General features: G+C 41.3%; 1 pseudogene; it reads right to left on the bottom strand.

The window, feature by feature from the left end:
• LOC138528083 (collagenase 3-like) overlaps nucleotides 1-20,170 on the bottom strand; it is a 227,972-nt pseudogene that overhangs the window by 14,835 nt on the left and 192,967 nt on the right.

Genomic DNA, 20,170 nt, shown 5'->3' with positions numbered 1-20,170 from the left:
TACTATTGATTATATATTTACAATTGTTGCACTGATGAACATGATCCAAGCAATAGAGATTAAAACAAATTCTAAAAGTGACCACAGCCAACTGTGTCTAACCTGGGAATGGAAGTTGAGGCAGCACGTGAAAGATAAAGAAAGATACAGAGGGCAGTTGATCGCTAACAATGCCAAGATTCACATATAACTGTCAGAAAAATCTCTAACTGAATTCGACCGCACATTAGCAAATGACTCAAGTCGAGGTTATATATCATCAATGCAAAAATATGTAGATGTGGAAACAACTATGCAAGGCAGTAATTATAAGCATTCTCATGTATTTGACATCGAGGAGAAGATCAAGAAAGCTGAATTGAGACAACAAATACGACTTCTGAAACATTTACCTTTAAGTGAGAGATTATGCAAAGCAAATCATCTGCGATCGGTATATAAAAAGTGGCAACGAGGGAGGAAAGCTATATGCTATCAGAAGGATAGTGAGCACATGATGAGAAAGACGTCCTCCAAGTCATCAGCAGAGATATGGGGTCTGTTAAATAAAGTTACACTCAAAGATCAAGATTAAGAACAGGTAAGAAGAGAAAAACAAATCAATGAGACCTCAAGAGGTCAAGAGAAGAGAGAGAAGGAAAAGTGGAAGTGCCCACTAATTGAACTTGATGACTTGGTAAAAGTGATAACACGGAACTATCTAAAAATATGTTAGTAATGGAATCTGCTGAAAAAGCAGCCCACATGAAAAGGGAGTCATTCTCCCGTCCCTTAGTTGTTTTGTTAGTGGTAGTGTCAGGTCAGATTGGTTTTCGGACAGTAGAACCTTTCTTCATGACTCACCGACAACTGACAAGCACCCTAGATAGTTTTGTTAGTTAGTGAAACCCATAATTTAGGGAAAGTCAGGCGTTTTTCCATTTTATTTTAATATAAATCAGTTCAATATGGAAGGTCCAAGTCTGTCTCCTTCTTCTGACCCACCAGATATGGGATGCTAGTCTCCTGATACAGAGAATGGTGATTCCTAAGAAATTCAATATTGCTTCCTTCCTTTACTTAATTAATATTCTCTCTCCTGAAGACAATTTGTTTTCCTTCCCCAAGCTCACTAGACTTAAATCCAACCCCTTTAACTTCCGAATTACCGGAAGATTCAGAAAGTCGTGACAAGTCAGATGAGTGGGAAGAACCAACAAGTGAAGAGGATCAAGATTTAGTTCTTGACGCAGAAATAAACTGCAAAATGTGTACACTAGATAATCTTTTGGGAACATTCCTGGACCTGCAGATCCAAGCTGAACAAGGGTTCCAAAAAGGCTTGGACCAATTAAGAACAGAGCTACAGTATTACATGGTGCAGCACGGCGTGTTACCTAAGTTATCAAGAGGGTGAGCATCTAGAACCTTTTTTCTTGAATTTTGAAAGGCTTGCTACTGAATTCAACTGGGGAGATTATCTTAAAACATGTCATTTAGCACCATTGCTAAAAGGGTAATGGCAGGACTCCTGAAGAGACAGAGACCCGGAGAAGTGAGTATAGAGTTGAGGAGGAGACAAGTGAAAATACCTGGTGAGGGAAGCAGAGAGTGGAGAAGGCAGAGAGTGGAAATAGATAAGAAGGAAGGTGGAGGGAGAGAGTGAAGTGAAAATAAGCAAGGAACACATAGAGGAGATTGTACAGAGGAGAGTAAGAAACTAATCACCCAGGGGAAAGAAGAGACGTTAAGACGGGAGGTAAAGGGGGCCTGATCAAGTTAAGAGTGTGGAGGAGGTTGAGAGAAGAGACAAGAGATCAAGTGCTAGACTAAGAGGTTGATAATCGTAAAGATGTATCCAAGCCTGACCCTGCTCCAGCATCAAATGAAGCAAGCATAGACCCCATGAGTCCATCAGATGGGGAGAATCATATAGAGAGAATTCAGCATCCAGATTGCAACAAAGACCTATTGACTATGGGTGACCTGCCTTTTCTTGCCAGGTGGCAGAACTGCAGGGAACTGAGGGACGAACTGAAAGAATACATTCCTCATGCAAGCTGCAGGCAGAACACTGCACAAGACAATGTCTAATGTGGCAATGAACATCTGCATAAAAGACGCCATTTGCAAGGAAACATTTTCTGCAATAGGAGATATCTACAATGAAATAATTGCTCTTGTATGTTGACTGTTTTTGTCAATGTATGAAGTGACAAAGATGCATTTTCACTCTCAAGACAGTTCAATACTGTGCCACCTTTGGTTGCTTTGTGATTCTCTCTTGTTTGCACCTATTCACTCTACCCTGCATTGTCCATTGTTCCAAATCTGATGCAAGAAGACTGATCAGTTGCCCCTTTTAGTGTTTGGCTATCGATTTCACAATTACAAAGCAAATGATCACTATAATACCATTACCCATCTTTGAAAAAAAGAAGATCACTCCTCATGCTTGTAACAGCATCAAATATTAATCCAGGGTTGTATTTCTGCGGAATAACTGGTGTCTTTGGTGCAATTCGTTTTGGAGGCTGCGTTGCTTTAGGAACTGGCTTTCTTGAAGGCTGTGTTGGTTTAGGAACTGGTTTCCTTGGAGGAAGTGTTGGTTTGGGAACTGGTTTTTGTGGTGGCACTGCTGGTTTAGGAACTGGTTTTGCAGAAGGCTGTACATGTCTTGGAATAGGCTTTCTAGGAGGCTGTGGTGGCCTAGGTGGCTGTGTTGCTTTGGGGCTTTGGGGCTGGACTTATGGCACCTAAATCACATGCAAATAAGACAGAAGAACGAAATGGGCAGTTTAACCCTTGCCAGTTTTTATTTGAATTCAATTTGTTTAATGTTTGGGCGATTAGGTATCGCTTGCAACACTTACAATAGCCCAAACTATTGCATTAAAATACTGTTTCATGTGTACATAGGGAGAAGGGCTTGTGACAAGGGGCACAGACGAATGACATTTGAGGAAGGACACACAATGTATTTTGGTTTTGTTTGGTGTCACGCTCTGAAACACCTGTGTACGAGCGCGATATGAATAAAATATCATATCATATCATTGATCCCTCCCGCTTCCTGCCGCTAACCATGCTAATCCCTATGGCTAGTCCCACCCATTCCTGCCCATCTCGGGAACTCTTTTGGCTCTGATGTCTACCATGGTCGCGACCATCTTGGATGACTGTGTCTATGGAAGCTCTCTGGAAACAAGCCAAAACTAGCTGCTATCTTTGAATGGGAAATATATCATGCCTCTTCCAAATAAAATTATACATTTTCAGGAGATTACCACATTTATTGGACCAAGTGAATAAGCTGATCAAGGATTTGTCCACCCGTTTGCAATTTGCATGTTTAGATGAAAAACATAGACTGTTTTAAAGAAAAATCCTGACTTTTTCTACAGCATTTATATATTACTGGTTGGAAAATATGTCGGCGCTTGCATGCTTTTCCTGCATTTTTGTGATTTTCTTACGGAATCTCGGCAAGCCATTCATGCTCACGTTACCAGAAGCACTGCAAGTTTTACCGTTTGCCCTTTTTTTTGGTGTTAGCTCCATTCAGCGGTGTAGGATAGATCTGCGCGTTGCTCATGGAGGTGACCGGTGGCAGCAGTGATGGTAAATTCACCAGCATGTCCTGCAAGAAGATCAGTGGGAACCGTACAATGAATCTGGATGCGGGAAGCTCCCTGGATACGAGCAACAAGCCCCGGCCCTGCAAGTGACCAGACTTTCACGTGTGATCCTTCCCTCCATGCACTTGCAGCAATAACCTCATAACTGGTCAGTGCACCTCATTTTCCCAAATACACTTTCATTTCTCTCCCTGAATTCTATGGCATGTTTATTTTTCATGCTCTTCGAAATCGAGGTACGGCCACCTTTTTTTTTTCTTCTGTTATTCTCCCAAGTCAATTTTTGAAGCCTTGATGTGACATTGGAGCACACACTACTGTTTGTGCTCATTTTAACCATTGTTAACTTTATTATGGACAATATGGCATTGCAAACTTTTTATACTGTTCCAGTAGGTAGAAAATGCATACATATACACCTCAAATGTGCAATGCTACTCTAAACATATGCCAATGGTCCTCTCTTTAGAGTGCAAACCGTGACTATATTGGTTTAGGCATATTTGTAATGGGCACAATACAAATAGACTCATAACTATATTTCTACGTTTTATTGGACATGCAAAAGCCTATGCCATAGTTAACCAGTGGGTCCAAAATTGAGTAATGTGTTAAGAGCTCAGTGACAGTTAATGAATTGTTAGTTTGGGCTATTAAGTATCGTTTGCGACACTTAAGAACCGAAACTATTGCATTAGAGCACCGATAGGGAGAAATGGCATGCGACGTGTGACACAGCCTCTCCCTACCTGTTGTTTGGTTATGTGCCCACCCATTTACTGTCCATAGCCATGCTAATCTCTATGGCCATTTACACCTAGTTCTTGCCCCTCCCCTCTTCATGGGAACTCTTTGAGCTCCCTTTAATCAAGCCTTACCATCAAACTTGGGGCTTGAAGTGCCTGACAGTGTTTGTTTTAAGCAGTCTACTGAGTATTAATTACTTAATTGGAGTTGAAAATCCTCTATTGGTTTAATAAAAATGTCTCATCAGATCTGCCGTGAGACACTCTATCTATAATTACTTTGCATGTCCTTCACTGAAGTCTTGTTTTGGCTTGTGTAGAAGTATTATACATTTTCCCAGCACTGTTATTAGATGCCCCCGTACCCGCACCATTTTGCACATGCTACCATCAATGGCCAGTTAATACCACTACGCTGTGCCTGGCAAGTGCCTTTCCCATGACGACAGAAAAGCCCAAACTGTTGGCATTATCTATGCTTCTTTTAAAAGAAATAAATAAGCATTGCTATTAGTGATTTCATGGATTCTAAGTGTTTTTTTCCGTTTTTAGATGTATGCATACATAAATGATTCCACAAGAGCACATGCCTTTGCAAAGATTACATGTTTTTTTTTACACAATAGTCATATAAAAGCGATTGTGTCAATTATGCGGCAATAATGTCAATGAATCAGTGGAGCATATCTTGATACACTGTGAGAGCCTCAATCTTATTAGATATAGATATGTTAAATCATTTAATAATACTAATCACGAAGCAGATATATCTACTATGTGGGAAATGTGGATGGAAGGTCATGACATTAATTTTTATATATTTCATGGTGAAATTGTATATCAAAATTATGATTGTTTTAGAAGGATGATACCAGAATATATCAATTGCTTGTTTTTAGGTATTACCATTAAACTGTGATTGTATTTTCCCTCTTGTATATTGACCTTATATTTGGCTTTAGTTGCAAGTACCTGATGAATTCTGTTATTTATCGTATTTATTGTTTAATGTATTCTTGATGATTGACATATACAAAGTCAGTGTGGCTATGTGTATATTAAATAAAATTAAAACAAAATGTCTTCAAATCAATCATGAAGCTGGCCTATGCAGGGTCAAGGAGTGAGATGGTACAATGTTCCAAGAAACATGACAGCCTAATAAAGCATTAATGATTGAAATTAACTACTGTTTCAAAGTGGAGTATTTCTCAACAATTTTGTTCAAGTTGCATGTTCTGGGTAGGATATTTTTTTAACCATTCTTCTGAGCTGATGATTTCGATCAAAGTTTATGATGTGTTTTCTTGCATGCATTTCCTTGCATGGTTGTTTATTTAATCATTTCATGGCTGGATGATTGTGTCTTTTTCAACAATCTCCACAGGCTGTATTACAAGCTTATTCCAACTGATTCACAAAGTTCTAATCGCTGTGAATTGTTCTTCATATGTCTTTATATACGCTAATCTGTTCAATTTTTTCATCTCCTCTAAAGAAGTGCCTTTATTTAGAAGCCAGCGACAGGTATGAGCGCTTAAGCGTATGAGTATGTTAGGCCACTGGTATCTTTAATGAGAATTTAACTGAATTGTGGTTAAATGCTTTATTAAATTGATATTTTAACTCATTGTGATTGACTATTTGGGAATGTGCAGTAAACAAGGTTGAGATGTTTAGTCTATAATCATGCTTATTATTCTCAGTGGTAGATATGGTATTCTACACAAACATTTGCTTTCTATTACTTACATGATTCTATGTGATAACCTTGCCAGGGAGACAATTCTTTTTCCTGCACCCCTAAAGCCTTCCCCAACATATTTTAGGACTAATATTATTTACTATTATAACCTCCAGTCTTAGAATATTTGTGGAAAGTACTTAATTTCCTCACTCTATAGAGACCCAAACACACTATATGGCACACATATTAATTTTAATAATAAATCTGTAAAATGAGTTTGCCTGAAGTAAATTCTCTGAGCAACCTAAGGAACTACACAGGTCTGGCATCCCATCCAATTTGGCAAGACCATTTGTCTGACAGCATTTTGTGCAGAACACACAATGGAGCATGCAAGAACTGAATTACTAGCTTTCCAGGTGCTGCTAGAGGTGAGAAAGACTATATATATATATATATATATATATATATATATATATATATATATATATATATATATATATATATATATATTTTTATTCTTGAATTTTAATCAAAATGTTTTTGATTTTTACAAGGGTCTTCAAATCCTGATGATCTGCGGATCAAAGCGTGTTTCAATGTGTCTCATCTTGTCGCCTTCCAGATTCGTTGTGTTCAATCATCTCGCTCTTCACTGGTGTGTATTAGCCTGAGTTTTGTCTGACCTAGAATGGCCCTCTAAGTGTGCGAGCCTGCCCTCTCCGGTGTATCTGATAATGCAGTCACCTCTCGATCGATAGGTGGTTTATCATTTTGAAGGCAAATTCTATTAACTTCACCATTGTCAGTGTCCATCTTGTTGTCTCTGCCGAAAGTAGCCTGTTCCAGACTGCATCTTCGTCTAGCGTTACCGCCCCTTCCAAGCGAGATTGAAGATATATATCTCTATTCTGTTGTGTCTTTGGGCCCCGTAACACTAAATGTTTCAGTGTTTCCACCTGGTATATGTTTTTGCACAGATGGCAACTATTGTCCATCGACGGGGAGCGAATTGCCAAGATTTCCTGCGTCATCAGCAAATTGAGTCTTGCTTTCAGAAAAGTGCCTCTCATACGTTTGTTTGGAAATTTCATGCAGTAGTTCTGAGGTGTTTTAACTTTGTTGAACGTCGGTGGGAGATGAGTCAATAATTTGTTGGTGCTAGCTGTTTCCGTAGTCGTGATCCAATCCATAAGTTCCATTTTCCGTTTCACTCGGTCTTTATATATATGCTTATCACGTGCTGCATCAGGGCGCACATTCAACGACAACATGCCAAACAACACAAAGTAGGTGGGACTTTCCCTAAATGGGTTTTCAATTGAATAAGAAAGTCTTCAATCTCTTCCAAAAAGTAAGGAGACATTTCTCTTTGCGCAAGTCCGCTGGAAGTCCATTCCATGCCTGTACAGGGAAGGAACGTCCCTTCCCTCTTTCTCTCTTCACCCTGGGGCAGAACAGTGAAAGGTGTCAGTCAGTGGATCTGATCATTCGTCCCGAGCTCTGAAGGTTAAGACTAGCCTTGAGATAAGTTGGGGCAGAGCCATGCAAGCATTTATAGGTTGTAGTATTGGTTTTAAAGAGAATTTCTGACCGTACTGGCAGCCAGAGCAGTTCCCTCCTGGCTGAGGTAATGTGCTCTCTTCTCGGCATACTCTTAATTTGTATTTTTTTGTATTTGTATTTTACATTTATATAGCGCACATGATGGACCAAACCATATAGCAGCACAGTTGAAACAACGGATTCATGTAAAGCAGAGCTAAGCCCATAAATGGAGGCAAATAAAAATACAGCCATGAGATAACCTTATCCAAACAAGAACGTCTTCAAGGCACTACTGATATGTGGATTTGAAGGTCCTGAATTTTTGGGAATCGAATTCCACAGTTTTGGACCAAAGACTGTGAATGTTTCGGTCTCCCCTTCTTGTATAAACTGAGTGGGGAATGGACAAAAGAAGACAGTCTCTAGATTGTAGACATCTTGAGGGTTGTAGCATTGGATCTTATCCTTCAAGTATGCTGGAGCAAGCCCATTCAGGCATTTAAAGATGAGGCAAGCTACCTTAAATCTAATGCGTTCTTACACTGCTAGCCTGTTCAAGGCGTGATGTGAGGTTGAGACATGGGCAGTTTTGCCCAACCTGAAGATCATTCTAATTGCTGCATTCTGGGCTTTTTGAAGTCTCTGGACTTGTTTAGATGGAATGCCGATCAACTGGCTATTGCAGTAGTCCGGATGTGCATTTGTCAGTGCGCCCATCACAGAAGCATGATCCTCATTGGGAATATAGGGAAGTTCCGGCCACAAGAGTCTCAAAGCATAATACACCGCCTGAACCTTGGCTCCAACCTGGCCTTCACTGCCAAGATTGTCCTGCTAGACACAACCCAAGTTCTTAACCTTAGAAACAAACTTTAGATTGGTTTCTAGGAGTGTCAGAATAGGGCGTTTCTTGGCAGCATTGAGTAGGTGTCTTGGGCCAAACAGAAGAAGTTCAGTTTAAGCTGCATTTAATTGAAGCTGATTATTAGACATGCAATGACTAAAATCATCTAAGCACTGCTCAAGTCTACTAAATGCTTTGTCCTGATGAATATTTGAGTGTAATCTGCATAGGAATGGAAACGCATCCTGTGTTGTCTTAAAATCTCCATCTGTGGACCCATATCCAGTAAAGGAGAGAGTGATGATCCATGTGGGACTCCACAATTCATCTTAATGGAGTCCGAAAGAAACTCATCCAGTCTCACCTGCTGTTGATGATCTGTCAAGAATGATTTAAACCAACTGATTGCATGATTAGAAACCCTTCGTACCCCTCGTAGTTGGTCCAAGAGAATATGATGGTTCACTTTAATAGATCATCTTGGATGGACAAAAGGGAATTCTCGGTTCCAAATCTAGGTCTGAAACCCGATTGCAAGGTATTCAATAACAAATCTCGCTCCACAAATTCCTGCAGCTGCCCAGTGACCACCTTTTCAAGAATTTTTGCAGGCCAGTGGAGACCTGCAATGGGTTGATAATTCTGCAGGATCTCCGGATCCAAGGTAGGTTTTTTCAATAAAGGTGTGATTATAGAGTGTTTTAGATTTTGAGGGACTATCCCCTGCATCAGGGATTTATTGATAAATGTGTTCACAAAAGGAGTTAATTCCGATGACAGGTATTTTGCTGCATAAGCAGGAAGAGAAAATAGGGAGTCCTTGGTGGGTTTGAGAGTACCTGAAGCTTTTGAATGTTATTTTTTACTAGCCGCGTCCAGGATTGCTCCACAACAGTCTATTCTAGGCATTATAATTGTCCAGATTAATGTCTCACAGTTTCTACTGGTCACAAATGGCTTCACAAGTCGCAACAATTTGAGATGATATTGTGATTTCTTGAATACACTATTTACCTGGGCATCTGCCCCGAGTGAACTCTCGAATATCATACTCAAAGTCTTAACATTATTTTGGACATCAACACGATGCCCGTCCACTAGGAAATTATCAAAACGGGAGTCCAGATTCCTTAGGCTAGGGTGATCCAAAGATTAACAACTCAGTTTTTGCACCATTAAAACAGAGTTTATTAATGGTCATTCAGTCCTTCACAAGCTTGTAAATATCTTGAATTTTTTGGGATTCTTTCACCTAATCGTCACTCAGTACAAACATCAGCTGCGTACCGTCAGCACAATTCGTAAATTCCACCCCAAGGGCGAACATAGACGTTAAAGAGAGCTGGCAACAGGCAGGTGCCTTGAGGTACCCCACAAGTCGAGATGACATAATTTGACAAGGCTGGCTGCCAACAGATTCATGATTTTCTATTGGAAAGAAACCCCTCAATCCATTTAATGGATTCTGGAGAGCATCGTCCAGCTGACGATAATACAACCAGAAGTTTAGTGTGATCAAGGAGGTCAAAAGCCACTGAAAGATCCACCAACATCAACAGCCGTGCTCTACTCTCTTCTACAATGTCCAATATCTGGGTCTGTAGATCCAACAATGCACTTTCAAAACAAACCATGGTTAGACCTAAAACCAGACTGTCTAGGATGCAGTATGTTTGCCTGGTCCAGGTAAGCATGTAAAGGCATTGTGATAATTTTATCAATAATTTTTAAAAGGAATGGTACATTGGTAATTGGCCTAAAATTATTTGTGTCTTTTGGGTCCAATCCTGCTTTTTCCGGAAGAGGAGTAACTGCTACATTTTTCACACAGTCTGGAATTTTCTTGTGATAAAAGGCAGAGTTTTTTGAAGCGTGTTAAAAAAGGTGCAAAAAGTGTAAAATTCTCTAAAATGACTCTTGACGCAATAACATCCCTGGGACATGACGTATGATGAATTTTCTTTAAAATCTTTTCCATGTCCGAAATGAGAATAGGGGAAAAGCTAACCAAGGGACCATCCACCATCATGGTTTCTAGCATTTCATCCACTAGCATATTAGACTCAATTTTTTGAATAATTTGTTCATTAGATTTAGCTATTTCACTAGCAAATGATTGCTGCATATGTATACAATCCTCTGTAGTAGGGGAGAGCACATTGGATTTAAAATTAGGGGCTTCCAGCTTTTCAGGAATTCAAAAAGTGTTTTTGTATCATTCCCAGAATTCTCAATTTCACCATGAAAATAGTTTTTTTTTGCCTCATATATTTCCTTCTTATATTGTTTCTCGATAGCTTTCCAGGTAGCCTTACTAAGTTCTTTTTTGTTTTTGATCATACAACAGCATTCAGCCTTCCGCTTTTCCTGTTTAAGCTTAGTAAGTTCATGAGAGAACCACTTACGATGATTGTATTTATCCCATACCAACTTAGTCTTCATTGGGGCAATAACGTTTAGCATAGTCTCTTGATCTTCAAAATAGGTTGCCGCTAGTAGGTGAGGAGGATCTAGATCAGAGGTTTTGAGCATAATGTCCTGCAGGCATTTATCTAAGTCTTGTATTTTTATTTTCTTAACATTTCTACTAGTAATGCTTCTGATTGTTTTACTTTGCAGAGCCTGTTTTTCTGCACAGTAACATCAAAATGAAAAATAAAATGATCAGGCCAAATACAGGGCTCAGTAATGATGGGACTGATCTGTAGTCGATGTCATGCTACCCAGTCCCAAACGTTTCCTTTGACATGCGTCGGGGCCCTATTTTGGACTATAATGTCATTATTTCTTAAGCTTTGTTCCAGGCACAACACTTCCTTATCCATCTCATTGCCTCTCCATCGGTTAAAATCCCCCATCAATAAGGTGAATTAATTGATTGTATTAAGGCATGCTAGGGAGCTCATAAGATCCTCATTGAAATTGGGCATCTCTTTAGGTGCGCGATTGATCAAAACTATACAGTGTACTGGTGACAAGATGATTTTAAGATGCAACATCTCACAACCCTCACATTTTACAGGAGATCTAAAGAGATTGAGAACCTCTCTAGCAATAATCGCCACCCCCCCTCCAACCCCGAGATCTCTATTTTCCCCAAAGAAAGTGTAGCCTTTAGGAGTTGCTAAATCAATAACTGGTCCACTCAAGTCCTTAAGCCACGTCTCGGTGATCGCCATGATATCAATCTTTTTGTCCAGTATATGTTCTTGAATATATCGATAGCATATTTTCCCAAAGAACGGGTATTTAAAAGTGCTATTTTTAAAGAGGGACCATTCGAGGTTTAGGTTGTTAAAGAGTCAGTGCTTCCATTTCCTACATGTATGTGCATTGGAGGGGCAGATCCTAGTTCCGTAAATGCTTTGAAAAAGGGAAGGGGCTCGGATAAATCTTCTTTTCGCGTTAAGGTTATAGCAGAAAGCGGGATCAAGATGTTAGTTTCATCTATAGCATTAAATAGAGGTTTTTGTTGCAATAAAATATTCGCTCCAAAACAGCTATCCAGGCTTTCATCCCAAACAACGGTATTAGGTATGGTTTGCATAATATTCTTGGCCAAATCGCTGTTATATATTTATTATACAAATATTCATTTTTTTGATTTGTTGCCTAGTTTGACTCTGAACCTCCAGACTAGGTGAGTTACCTTGACACTGCAGTAGTAAAGAAGTGTAGATGACAGGGAACAATAGATGATCTTCAGAATCGACACTATCAACGGAAGGAGGCCAACAAGCGTGTAAGCACAGACTTGCGCAGACTTGCTTGGCCCAGACGTGCTGGCGCTGATGCGCCTGACTGGAAACTAAATATTCACCCGGACTGCAAAACCAAAGGGGCTTGTAGTTCCAGAGTGCTGGCAAACAAAGCTTCGTACCGGCTTGCTTCCCGTGGCCGCTGTGTCCAGCAGGGTCTGCCCTGTCAGGCAAAGTGGCTCCGGCAAGCAAACCCGTAGTGTGCAAACCCGTAGGTTTACCGGCACCATTGTTACCAGACCGCCACACTCATAATGAGGCTCAATGTCTTACATTCTAAAAATGGACCAGGTTATGCTAAAATACACAACATAATGGGGCAATCAAAATGAAACGACTAAAGGTTCTAACCAACACGAGGGCAAGAAATCCTTTTATATATGCAGACTTGCTTGGCCAAGACACGCCTGTGCTGTCACACCTGACTGGAAGCTAAATATTCTCCCGGACTACAAAACCAAAGGGGGTTGTAGTTCCACAGTGCCGGAGAACAAAGTTTCAGAAATCAATTGAAAACGGGTTCAAAAACACTCGAAACATGCATGCTAAAAGTATGAAAATCACAGCAGATGCTAAAAGTTTAAATCTAGAAGATTTTCTAATATCAATGTGGTAATGTCTTAAATTCTAAAAACGGCCCAGGTTACTCTAAAATACACAATATGATGGTGCAATCAAAATGACACGACTAAAATGTTCTAAAAGTATGCATGTCACATAAGGAATCTGCTTGCCTCTAATGTGGAAAAAGGTACAGGTACATGCTGGTCACCCATAGTGTATGCTAACAGTAAAATCACATTCTACTAAATGTGGTTAAAATGAATCATGCAGTTCCAGCAGTGAGGCGTGGAATGAAGCAGAGAATTCTGACGAGTCATTGATTGGTGGTGGGGGCTCTTCTCAGTGTGTTCAGAAGAACCTTCTTGTAAAGAAAAAGGGAGCTCCTATTGTTCCGATGACAGCTCTTTGTCACCAATCATGGGGAAAACACATTAGAAATTGTTTCTGTTGTAATATGACATATATTTCAGGTGTAATTTTGTTGGCAGTGACATCCAAGACTCAATAAAAGTTACGAAAACATCAAAAACACTTTTGAAAATGTTTGATAAAGATAATGTCGTTTTTACCGGCATGGCTACCCCCAAACTCGGGTCCTGGTCCCGAAAAATGGGAATCACCGGGCCATTCTGACCTTTGCAGGCCCAGTTTGATGCTAACAACAGCAGGTTCCGCGCTGCACGTCTGGTCTGACCAGGTGTACAGGGCGTCCCTGCGAGCAGAACTTGTAATGTGGTGGTAGAGTGATAACGGCGCTGGCAGCACTACCGGCTCCATTATTACTCTACCGCCAGGGTCGTAATGAGGAGCATTTGAAGGCCATTAACAAAGTTATAGTAACTATGGTGATTATTGATTAGAATTGTTCCATCAGCTTATTAGCTGGTTGTTTCCTGATATATGCAAAAAGAAGGGGGGGGGGTCCTGGGAAGTCCATCTGATGGACATTAGTCCCAGTTATGCATGCCTTACCAAGATACTTTAGCTCGCTATCTTTCACAGAAGAGAAATATCCAAAACATATCAGTCTTTGTCCTGCCCTGGGGTAGTCCAGTACCGAAATGCTAGGCAAATATCCTCTGAACAAGATTACCAAAAGCAACCCCAGATACATGTTTCAGCCTGTTTGGACCTTCGTTTTTGAATAATTTAAGAAACTTTGGGTCTCACTCTAAGTTAATGGGGGAATCCAGACGTGGACCCCTTGCTCACTATTCTTAGAGAGGCACAGCTCCTCCCAACAGATGAGTAAGGCCCTCGTAAACCGGGACTAGTATCCGACAGAGGGACTCACAGGACCCGCTTGTTTTGTGCATTGTTTCCTGATAATAAACATATGTTCTTTACCAATATAAGGTATCAAAATTTGCATAACTGGGATCAATAGAACAATTAAATTAGAAAATATTCCTCTCAAATTCATGATTTGTGCTGAAAAGTGGCTTTTTAGCATCAATGTGCAGATAACCGATATCCACATGAATATGTACATAGAAGGGGTGTTTGTACAAGCCCTGTCAGATTTTGATACCTGTAATATCACATTTTGGAATGCAGTTTTACTCAGGACCAAAGTTTATAGTGACACAGCTTACCATAGAGCAGTCTCCCAATTTTCTTTTCATTTTTTTCAATTAGGTCACTGGAATATGAAAATCCCAAACCATGTACACCCACACCATTACATTGCTATAAACAGACAGGCTCTGAACACCCCTCCTACTGGGCAGTGCTGACATTTTTGAAAGTGCGAATCCTAGACAAATGATACCTACATAAATCCAGGATAAAAAGGAGGCAGACCCATTATTGACTACAAATGTGTACCTATAGAGCAGAAAAAATAGGAAATCTCGAATTGGGGGTATAATAGACATACACAATGTTCTTTTCAGAGACATCCTGGAGTACCTGGACATCCATATTGATCTCAAACCTCTGGAATCACTAGTTAGCCAACCTGACTGGAAGATAGAGCTTGCAGCCTGTCATCCAGAAATAGACTGAGTGAATGCTAGAGCTCGGGGAGCCAGGGAACTCTAGGGTAGGGCCAAGCCAGGGCTGAGCCTGGGGGGTCTGGCCTGGCTCTAGGGGCCCAACGCGGGCTGAGCCTGTGAAATAGCTGCTCAAAACGAGAAAAGGGTTTGGGGGAGGGGGAAGCAATGTCTGGGACAACAAAGGGTCTGTGGGGAAGGAAAGGGATTGGGAAAATAAAAGCACAATAGAAAGCACGAACACGAACTTCGCCTTTACCTCCACGTTGAAATGATCCTCCTTGGCGCACACTGTCCATGCAACCCACAGCAAGCCATAGAAACTGCGCTTCATGGGAAATGGAGAGCCTTCTTCCTGCCGGCTGCCCCATGCTCGTGGTGTGCCAGGCAGCAGCACTGCCTGACTTCCCGTCCGACCATCACATAACTTTACAATATCACGCCCTACCTTCTGCCAGAGGCACCGAGTACGCGGGTGTTCCGCGGCCCGGGCACCCCCTGAGAAATGCTATTTTCATGAAAGTCCCTATTCTTAGGATGGGACGTTTTTTGCTGATAAATCTCAAGTCCAGTGTTTTGCATTGTAAATGTTTTTCAAATGTGTAAAAGGCCAATTGACAGTAAAAATCTGTGATTGTTTTTCGAAGTATTTATTTTTAGGCACATTATTTGAGATATATTTTAAATTTTAAATGCAAAACCAGATAGTCTTTTGAAATGGAATGCTCTAGATAAACAACACGTGATACAATATAGTGAGACACATTCTCAGTCTATGAGGGCGAAAGATAAGGATTTGTTATACTCCGTATTTTGAGATGCATTAATTTTTGGGATGCATATCTAAATAGTGCTGCTTCAAATTCCTGGCTGTGATGAGAAGTTTGGATCTTCCTTTCTGGGTTTTGCTTTAGCTGTACTGTTTCCCTAGCAACACAATCCCCAAGAACAAGTACAGATTGCCTGCATGCAAAGGAGGTCACATTTTTGAAGCCAGTTGGGGGAGGGTTTGGAGTCTAGCGGCTTGGAGCCCGAATATCAGTTCAGTACATATTTAATGGATGGTAATATTACTGGAGAACAATGGTTGAACCATTGTACTAAGGTGTATGGATGCTCCAGTGCAGGGATGGAAACTAGAGAACTAATGTCCTTTCACTCATCTAATTTTCTGGCTGAAAGTATTACTCTATCAGAGGTAAGGAAGGCTTTTGTTAGTCTTCTTTCCCCCAAGGCTCCTGGACCAGATGGAGTCCCATGTGATCTGTAGAAACTCTCAGCTGACAACTGGGCTCCCCTGTTGTTTAACTTATTCCAGGCTATCCTCTCAACTAGAGTACTTCCACCAAGGTGGTCACTGTCAAAATGTTTCTAGTGTAAAAAAATTGTAACCTCACTGACCCCTCCTGCTATGGACCCATTGCCCTTAGTGATGTGTGTTGTATATACATAGAACGCTAAAATCAGTCGCAGTCAGGTTTTCCTAAATCCATGGGTGAACAGACCTCTACTATTGTCAGTCCTTCATGATTTGAACATGGGCATGTGTCTCTTGAGCATCTTCATGCAGCTATATTTTAATACTAAGGCTTGTATCACATATGGGAAGACTGGTGAACGCACAGGTACATGTAAGATCAGTAGAGGGGTCGGCCATGTGTTATGGTCCCCCTACTATTCAACGCAAAAAGGAAAAGACCCCTGACCATTTTCACAAAGTTGAATTAATTATCAGATGTTCATTCTTAATTTCATTGAAACGTCAAAGGCCTAGCAGAGGGGTTTCTCACAAGAAAGAACGTAGAATTTCTAACCCCCACTGATTGCAAGTCCCCAACAATATACGCACTTCCAAAAATGCATAAATCTGTTACCAACCCTCGGGGAGAAGACCGATTGCGTCACTTTGGGGCTCCATCCTGGAACCAATTGCCCAGTATATAGATGCATTTTTGCAACCAGTGGCGATCAAGACCAGGTCATAGCTGAGAGATTCAACATCTGTCATCAATACTTTTGAAGAAATGCCTTTTGACTCCAACAACAATATCTTGGTAACCCTTGATATTGCGGCACTGTATACCAACATTCTGAAAAGCACTTAGGGTAATGCGGAAAAGATTGGATACCAGACCTTTGCCACAAATAATTACAACTACGTTCATTATTGCCTAACTTGAATTTGCCCTGTGCAACATCTTCTTTGTTTTCAACACCACCCTGTTCCTCCAAAAGCAAGGCGCTGCCATGGGTGCTTCATTTGTGCCAAATTTCTTAAACATCTTCATGGCCGATTTCGAGGAGCTACATGTCTTTTGTAACATCTATAACCCACTGACATCGTTATATAGATGGCATTATCTTCATCTGGGTGGGACAGGAAGAAGGGTTGTTGGAATTTGTAAGCTGTCTCAATCAGTGCCATCCGCATCCGGTTTTCACGAGTAATTATAGTAGGCACCAAATACCATCCTTGGATTTGAAAATAAATCACAGGGAAGGGGTGCTCTACACAAACCTGTTCCAAAAAACCATGGACAGTAACACTCTGCTACTCCATGACAGCTAGCACCCAAGGGCACTACATGACAGCCTCCCCTATGGGAAATTTCACAGATTAAGAAGGACTTGCACACATTTGGGTGATTTCAAGGACCAGACTCAAAATCTGGCACAGAGTTTGGGATAGCATGGGTATGTATCCTCATAAGATAGTGAAACGCGCAGCAAAAAGGGCTCGGTTTACCAACCGCAATGCCCTTTTGGCTCCAAAAGAGCGCGTGGAACCCACAGACAGAGTTATTTATGTGACCACTTTTTCACCTCAAACCAATCAAATACGCGAATTCATTAAGAAATAGTGGCACCTGGTGACGTCGACAGGATGCACCACACAAATGCCACTGTTTGCACTCAAGTGGAGCCCCAACTTCAGGGACAAATTGGTCCCCTCAAGATTTCGAAACAGGGATGGTGCAATACAAGATACCCTAACCTCAGAGGGACAAGTGTTGCACATTGGGGTATCAGGGCACCACCCATGTGGCAACTGCACAGTACGCGCCTTCACTACGAAAACTACTCTTTTCGTACACCAACTTGCTAACCATACTTTACGACAGTTTACCAACTGCAACTCCAAGAATGTGATTTATGTGATCTCATGTCCATCTGAATTACTATATGTTGGCATGCCCATGAGAAAGATTTCCATTTGCATTGGGGAACATTGCAGCACGATCAGAAATAACACAGTCAATGGCCCCCTAGTACAACACCTCCAGGAACATAACCATAGACCAGATGATATTACATGGACAGTGATAGATCGACTAAAACCTGATTTATATGGTTTTCCGAACCCTGCCAAACTCCTAAAATTGGAGCAGACTTGGATCCACCATTTAAAGACCCACATCAATGGCCTGAGCGATGGGATCCAATGGTCAGCCCTTATTACTTATGCAGGTTAGAGACACATCCTGGGTCAGATCCCCTGTAACACAGAGGACAATTTGCATTATGGGTCCATAAACCTTTGCAGTCCCATGATTAATATGCCGCACGTGTTACATGGCTACCAAGGGGCTCCTCCAGCCCACGCAGCAGCCAGAGACACACACTATTCAAACACCCTCTCAAGATGGCCGCCAGGGAAGCACGCCCTGCAGTCTCGAGCCAATGTAGGAGACTTCCACATGCAGGCATGCCCCACTGTATGCCAATCTGCCTGGGTCAGGTGATGCTTGTTTTGACTAGGTGTCCATGGTAATGAGCCGGTTATCCGATGGAACCACAGCTGTCCCTGCTGCGTTTATCTAAGAAGAAGAGATACAGTGTATCCATAGCCAATGGCTAAATGGTGAGTAGGTGTATGTATTTCAATACATTGCTTTGTTATGCTAAGAGCCATAAGGGCACACATTTATACGAATTTGCTCTGCATTGTGGCCAGTGGCTGGCGGATATATGATGCAGTCTCTTTACGGTTTTGCAGAGTAAAGGTGTATAGCCGTTGAGCAATTTGGTCTTTTATTTGGCTGGTACCTGGCACACTGGGCGGTCAGAATTAGAGAACAACGTTAAGAGAAAATAACTTTTAGTTTAGGTTTGCACAACGATTTAGGTGTGCACCACGGATTGGGTGCTCCTTAATAGCTGGATGTGGTCTTCTCACATTTAATAATTCCACCTCTGATATATTAGAAATACATGCAAGCTACATACACACTGGCTAACTGACCCAGCATCTTGCATGTAACATATGGAGACATTAGGGATGGATGTACCCTTCTTCTAGGTGTAACCCTGAGGAAGAATACTTCCCTCTTGGCTTGGCTTGGGGGCATGGAGTTGGGAGCACCTGCCCCTCACATATTGCGGCTTGAACAGTAACACAAGGTTGACACTAGGCATTTGCCATGAACAATAGAGTCCCTCTGGGACGGGCTTCACCTAAGTTGGTTAATTTTAATTTTTTCTCCACAACATTGGAGCCCGCACCATTGTCTTGCGGGTGACCAGGGACGGAGGAATATGATACATCTAACCCACACGATGGTTATGTGCCCTGAAGAAGGTTGGGTCGTATTCATTTATTAGTTGCCCACCACAGCCAAAACTTAAATTGGCAATTGTTGATTGCATGCTGTATAAATAGATGCATTTAAAAAATGTTTTTGTATTAAAATTAACTTTATGTAGGTATTAAAATATCATTTCCACGTTGTACAGAGTAGTGGAACATGGTAATAGTAAAATCGGTTCTGGGTGGGAACTGGTTGAACCACCCGCTCCTATTTATGGATTTATGTTATGTTTATTCATTTTTTGTGTGAGGATAAAGTGTGAATGTGGTTGACCCATTGGGGGGTTTGATTGCGGATGTATGCTTGGGGAATTGGTCATGTGCTAGTGGGTTAGGTGTTTGTGGTGTGCAAAACCAATTGTTTCTGCCTTTCAAATGTGTGTCTATCATTATTAAATATTTGCTTGCTATTAAAATTGTTTTTGCCCGTGATTGTTGATTTGTTCTGTGCTGAATTTGTATTACCTTTTGTCCTATGATGTGAATTGTGTTGGCTAGGACTCGTTTCTTTGTGTGACACCCCCAGGCCAGCAGGAGCTGCCCGTTGCTAGGACAATGCAGCGATACGTACGCACATGCGTTAGACTGTGAGGAAACAAGATTTATAGAGTTGGCAAACATCCCGGGCCAATGATGATCCAGACGCTAATGAATTTCAGATCTCCGATATGGTCCCTGACAGGTAAAGCCAAGACTGTGTGCCTCACTACATGTGTACCCCGCGATTGCGCCGGCGAGTATCTCCCATGAGGTCCCAGTGCCTCCTCCTTTCTGAATCCAACTATATATGGGCCTCATTACCATCCTGGCGGAATGGGTTTAAC

Source organism: Ambystoma mexicanum, chromosome 7q, assembly GCF_040938575.1.
Source record: "Ambystoma mexicanum isolate Mex_15411 chromosome 7q, UKY_AmexF1_1, whole genome shotgun sequence".
NCBI lineage: Eukaryota > Metazoa > Chordata > Amphibia > Caudata > Ambystomatidae > Ambystoma > Ambystoma mexicanum.
The sequence above is the reverse complement of the archived record's forward strand: the minus strand, read 5'-3'. Positions and strand labels throughout refer to the sequence as shown.